The following is a 6,822-nucleotide window of genomic DNA, read 5'->3' on the forward strand; positions in this document are numbered from 1 at the left end:
AAACGGCGCAAAGGCCAAGCAAATTGCTTATCCATAAGCATTTTGCACATTTTTTGAAGTCATATTTCTTTGACGAAGACGACGACTCGACGGAGACGGACACATTGAGCGAGAAGCTAGCACCATTTTCCTTGTCGTTTTCAATTTTCCGAATATTGCGTGTGAATCCACATTGAGTGAGTGATTAATGACGAGCACTATTTAATTTCCTTTTCCTCTCTTTCGTGTTCCATTATTATCACATGGTTCATGGCCCGTCAGTACTCTTCTCGATTTTGTGGTGTCACAATATTGGTATATGTAAACTACTACTACTAACTTGGACTTAAGCATTTTGGATATATTATCTGGTTGGGTTCCAACAAGTTACTCGGCTAGTGGTCTAAGTGAGGAGTTTCAAGTGGTATCAGAGCAACAGTGGCAGAGCTAGGATTTTGACTCCAGGGAGGCCAGTCTAGAAGACATATATTTTATTAGAACGTATACTTATTACTCTCTTCGTCCCAAATTGCTCGTTCCTCTTTTGTTTCTCCACAAAAAGTGTTAAAACCAAATTGGCTTGGAATGCGAGGGCATGCCAGGACAAGTCTGTCCGAATTGTTTTTAAGGCCTTCGTGCCTCAAAACCCGACTTCTGTCGAGTGATTGTGCTCGGCCTAAAGGGTAAGGCCTCGTGACGGTTCGTTGGTTGCCTTGTCGGGCTAAGGACTTGAAATATTTTTCACTCGTTGCTAGAACAATGGAAAGAAAGACAATGCAGTAAACAAGGATCAAACGAACTCCATTAATCGGTTTAATGAAGTTTGGGTACAAGAAATGTAATAAAACTTTAACTACTTTGAAGTGAATACATGTAATGCTTGAAAGAAATGGGAATATAAGTGCATAAGCTGTGAGCTTTTGAGGTCGTGGACCTCTGCCAAGGCCTCTAAAACTGAGAATTATAGGAAGTACAGGCCTTGAGCTGCTTCAAAATACTCCAATGCATAGCTGCCATGTGGCCTTCTAGCAGAGGTCTAGGCTTGAGCAACTTCAAAATGGTCCAATGAGGGGTTACTTTCTGAACAAAACGTGCCTTTCACTCCAAGAGAACGGCAAAGGCCTGAGAAACCTCTATTCTTTCTGCAAAAAGAATTTCTGTTCTTGTAGCATCCAGGCCTTTGAGTTGCTTCAACACTCAAACTATTGCTTGAGTGGATTCCCTCTGGGCCCGAAATGAATCTCATTGATTCCTGCTCTTGCCTAAAAGCATCACGTGAAAGCGAAAATAACATCTAATTCAACAAGCAGGCATATAAAAAAGTATAAAATGAAATATTCTCCAGTTAAATACCTCCTTAGGATCGCCCAACATCCCAACGATTGAAGCATCGATGGCATCCTGATTTTCGACCCTGGAGGCCCTAGCAGCGAGCAAGGCAACAGTGTCCTTATCACCATCTTTCACAAACACCTGTGATCATGAGAGCACATTCATCATTTCAAAGTTTTTTTAGATTATGACATCGCTCCAGTTAACACCTCGTTTCCACAGCTTTTTTAGGTCATAAAGTCGCTATTTATTCATGTTTCTGAATCAGTTATTCAGAACACCTTTGTATCGTACTTACACATGAGGGAAACACACATTCATTTTTTCCTATCAGTTCTTGAATGCACAGATGTTTTCGGTGTTTTCTTAACACTAGGGTAATTCCAAAAGTTAGCCATAGAAGTTTTGAAATCCGGGTTCTCTGAAGACTTCAGAAGAGCTCATTCTGAAAACAGAACCACACAGACTGTTTTGACATGGAAAAGGAAGCTCTTTGCTCCTTATTTGGCCTTTGGGAAGTCATGAAGAATGTTCTCAAAAACTTATTCCGAAAACAGAACCAAATAGGACAAGCATTGACAAGAAAAAATAGGTTCTATGATCCTTTTTTGACCTTCGGTCTTTATGGTACTATGGAAAGACTACAAACCTCAATAAAGTTCTTGTCCACTGTGAGGGTACCAGTCTTGTCACTGCAAAGAACAACCATCCCGGCCATTTCTTCAATAGCAGTCATCCTCTTGGTAATGGCACCTTGTTGAGAGACCCGATGGCCATTGTCACAGACAACACCGTAGGCATAGCAATTGGAATCCCATTGATGAGAAGAACCAACAGATTATCAATGCCATCTCTGTATTCCCTGCCCTGGATTGGGTACATCACGACGAGCTCAATCAGCATACCCACGGCAATGGAGCAGATGCAGAAGTTTCCAATGGCAGTCAGCACCTGATGAAGTATTCAATCATGAGGGATTAGCACCATTTTAAAGCTTAACTAGTTTGAACCTTTTTTTTACAAAGTGAGTATATTGGAAATTTTGTCATTGTTTGCCTGCTATAAAACCAGTAATTTGTTGGGGTTTGCTTTGAAGAGCAGTAGCAGTACCTTTTGGAAATGACCCACTTGGTTGGTGCTGTCAACAAGGTGGGCAGCCTTTCCAAAGAAGGTGTGGACACCAGTGGTGATAACCACAACCTCAATTTCTCTTGCTTACAGGTGGAGCCGAAAAAGTCCTCATTTCCGGGGTGCTTTGTCATAGGCAAGGACTCACCCGTAAGGGCAAATTGGTCAATCTTAAGAGGATCTCCCTCCAAAAGACGAGCGTCTGCTGAGACAATATCGCCTAACTTAATGTTGATTATATCTCCTGGAACCAAGATTTCTGCCTCCTGCTCGCTCCATTTGCCATCTCTCAACACCTTCATCATACTCAAAAAAATTAGCCACAACTTGATTTCAATGGACTCACCAAAATGCCATGTTTGGCTGCAATTCTCAATATTTGATATTGGAATTTATTATCTCAGAACACTCGGTCAGTCAATGATTTTCCAAACTTATTTTAGATACAGAACACTATCTAACAAAACAACACAAATAAGTTTTTCGTATTGCCAAAAACCATTACCCTAAAAAGCAATATGATTTGAAAACAATAAGGGTATTTTCAGAAAATAATTTCCTGAGCAACCGGACAACAACGAAGTGGCAAACGTTGAGCACTTAAAGTGCTATACCACTCATGTGCCAAGTTCGAATCCGGAAAGTCCCCCTCCCACACCGCTACTATCGCAAAAAAAAAAAAAAAAAAAAAGCCCTGAAAAGTGTTTTCGAAAACTGATTTTGGTTAGTGCAGTTTGGCACGAGTAAGGGTGAAGAAATATAGTACCTTGGTTTTGGGAGCCAGACCTCTGCATTTCCTGCATTATTTTCTTCAATGAAACTGATGGTTGAGTTCATAATACGCAGCACAACAATTCCCACAAAGTCTTGCCAGTCTGGAGGCTTGCCCTGCACAATTCTACTCTTCATTTAGAGAGAGAGAGAGAGACAGGTGTAAAATACCCCTCCATTTGCCAAATCAATGGCCATAACGGCAGCAGACTCCATGACCCATGACAGAGGATTCCACATAAAACCCAAACATTTCAGCATCAAGAAGTAGTACAATGCTAAAAACTGCAAGTAGAAGTAAAAAGAAAACAAAGGAATGAATCCAAAGTTGTGCCTTTTTCTCTTCGAGCTTGTTGAAGCCGAAGATTTGGAGTCGCTTCTCTCCTTCCTCCGTTGACAAACCTTCCCTCGTACATTTTAGTTGCTCGAAGACTTCCTCGATCTCTCCTGAACACCACTCATACATAACAAATTCATCACTTATCATTCTCTCAATTTTGTGAGAATTTCAAGATGGATTTGCAACAAAAAAAAGAAAAGAAAAGAAAAGTAGAGAAGAAGAAGATAGAACGTAGCAAGTGTAAGGTATTTGAGCTTGATTGGGAGATCAAAACACGCCATATCATTTATTTATGACAATTGGATGCCGCGATAGAATGGACTTGTGCACCATTGGAACCGTCCGTTCGGCAATTCAAATTAGATTTCATTTCGGCGTTAGATTGCCGAACGGACGGCTCTCATAGTGCACAACATGGCACCGTGCTGTGCACCACCCGCACAACACCTTCCCCAGTATGGAGAAAATAATCAAGAATGATGTGACAATGTTACTTTTGAAATTACTAGCTCAATGATCTGGTGATTGATTCGAATTACAACAAAGAAAAACCGTAAATGCATAATATTCCCTCCGTTCTAATTTTGTATCAGCATTTCCATACGAAAATTTTGTTTGCATAATATTCCCTCCGTTCTAATTTTTTAGTCCATTACAAAAAAAAAAATACGTGCAATTTCCAGATGAAAAATAACATACTTTCCATGCATAATTCTTGAATTTTTTTCTTGCAATGAATAAAATAGAACAATTATCCCTTTGAATTGGTGTAGAGATAAATAAATAAAAAGTATGCGAACAAGTACTCTCTTTTTTTTTATGGAGGATAGTACGTCTTCTTAATTCCGGACTAAAATTTTTGGGGTAGAAAGAGTAATATTGTAACGAAAACACAAGAAAAGTCCGCATTGGTAGTTCACAAAATGCTTACGAGATCGATTTGCTCATTTTTTATCTCTTCCAAAAATAACCACTTTTTAGCGCAAAAAGTAATATTGTACCCAAGTATTTTGAGAAATAACCACTTTTTGCAAGTTATTTCTCAAAATACTTGGGTAAAAGTAAAAAAAAAATTACTTTTCGAATTCCTTTCGTCGAAATGAATCAATAGCCGACAAAAGTTTAGTGCAAAACTAACAAATAAGAAAAAATTCAAATAAGAACAAAATTCTCATTTTAAGTTTAAGTTAAGGCCAAAAGAATGCACCCTAACTTTTAAAATTACAACAAAAAATTACATAAAGTAAAAAACATCGAAATAAGTTTCAGGCTTATCAATACACTTGTAATAAAAGAACCAAGGGCGGTAAGCCAAGGCATGTGGTGAAAATACGTAATTGCCCTCGTCAAATTTGTCTTCCAATTTGTTTTTCATGTGTTGAGGTAGGGGCAGTTTAGGTATTATACGTTTTCCTTATTTCACTCAATGAAATTGTACTTTCACTTCCAGATTTTTTACTGAAAAGAGTAGTAGTTTATTACTTCGGCCATAGATTGATGTGCGGCGCCATCTCGTTTCTATCTCTCTGTCTCTGCTAATGAAAGAAACCAATCTCTCTCTCTAGCCCTCTCACCGTGAACATCTCTCCCACTACCATCGTCACTTTCACTTTTCCGGCCATTACCACCGTAGCACTGCTTCCATTCCAACATCATGCAAAAGGTGTTCAATGGTATTCTTGTTCCATTTTATTTTGGGGTTTTGTTATCGGTGATGGGTCGGATCATAAAAAAAAACCATATCAGCTATTGTTATCAACATTTTTTAATCTATAAATTTCGTTGGGTTTTGTTTGTTTGGGTGTTGGCACTGGATTAGATTTAGAGAGAAGAGGAAAAAGAGAGAATTTAGATGATGGATACAGTTCTTTTAGCTGGTTTGCACAGGAGTTGTGGTACGTGTTCTGTCACGGAGACAATTTCTTCTTCCACGCTTTCTCCTCTCATCTCACTTTTCGATCTCTCCGGTGCATATATATATATATATATATATGTTGAAATCAGCACATGGGCTGCTGAGGTTTGGTCCAATTCTCTCATTGGTCAAAGATGGCAGCCTTGGCAGCCTTTGTAGACTTCAAAAGATTTGCCTAAATCTTGAAAATCCCAGGCATGGGATTGCAATAAATGAGCCTCTCGTGGCTCATGAACAGGGCTCCAAGTTTTGGCTATAAATTGGAGGCCTCTGCTTGGGGTTTTATATATCTCTCTTGAGTAAGAGACCAGAGAGTGGGAAATCAGAAACGTATCTGATTTTGTATCAGTTTGAGAGAGTGTGAGTTTGAGTGATTTGTAATCCTCCTCCTCCTAAATATAATCTGGCTGCCCCCCGTGGACGTACCCGATTTTGGGGAACCACGTAAATCTTTGTCTCTGTGTTTGTGTGTGTGTTTGTGTTCTGGTTTGATCCTTAGTTTCCGCAACAATTGGTATCAGAGCTTGGGAAGCCAAAACACAAAGCAACATTCTGTTTTTTGCCTCTGTTCGAATCTGCGTTTTTTCGAAACAGCTCGAAAATACGATCTAATCTGTCCATCTTGTTCGTCTCGTCGAGACGATTTCGGGAAGGTATAATAAGCCTTCATCCGACGTCGGGGTGATCCACACCTTCCCGGTCAAAGTTGCGCTTAAGCAGTCAAATCAGAAAATGGATCTGACGCGCTTGTGATACGTTTCCACGCGCAACTGCAGGTTGAAGACGATGACATCAGCAAGATGTCATCATCCAGTCAGCAACATGTCATCGCTCCATCAGTACCACATGGCGCTGTCATCCGCCACATCACCTGCCCAGTCATCAGACACGTCATCTGCCACGTCACCAAACGGGACCCATATGTGCTGAGTCATCAACCACGTCAGCAGTCCGCGTGTCATTCCACGTCAGCGCCAGGTGGGTGCCACGTGTTCGACACCTCAGCAAAAGTGGTCCAGTCAATCATCCAGTCAGCAGAATTTTCCTAAAATTTGTTTTCTGTGATTTCGGAGCCGTCCGGACTCCGTTTTTCGCCCGTGAGTAGTCGATTTTGACTATCTCGACGTTCCAGATCCAACCCCGTGTCCCGTTTTTCGAGATTCCGTTCCGAAAAATCTGTTGGGAGTATTTTCAGCGGTAAAACTCTCGTTTTTGACTTCGTTGGATGTCCAGCATCGACGAGGAGAGCCCTAGTGTTGTTTCTTCAACACCTATGGACAAGTCATCAGATAATAAGACTTCAGACGAGCCCTCGGTCAGTTCCTACATGAGGAGGAGCTCGGTTTCGAATGCCAAA

At 40.5% G+C, this 6,822-nt stretch overlaps 1 pseudogene; it reads right to left on the reverse strand.

Moving 5' to 3' along the window:
• Window positions 1-473: 473 nt before the first annotated feature.
• Window positions 474-5,203, reverse strand: LOC131331382 (ATPase 2, plasma membrane-type-like; annotated as a pseudogene).
• Window positions 5,204-6,822: the final 1,619 nt, after the last annotated feature.

The sequence above is a fragment of the Rhododendron vialii genome, chromosome 1a (genome assembly GCF_030253575.1).
Source record: "Rhododendron vialii isolate Sample 1 chromosome 1a, ASM3025357v1".
Taxonomy (NCBI): domain Eukaryota; kingdom Viridiplantae; phylum Streptophyta; class Magnoliopsida; order Ericales; family Ericaceae; genus Rhododendron; species Rhododendron vialii.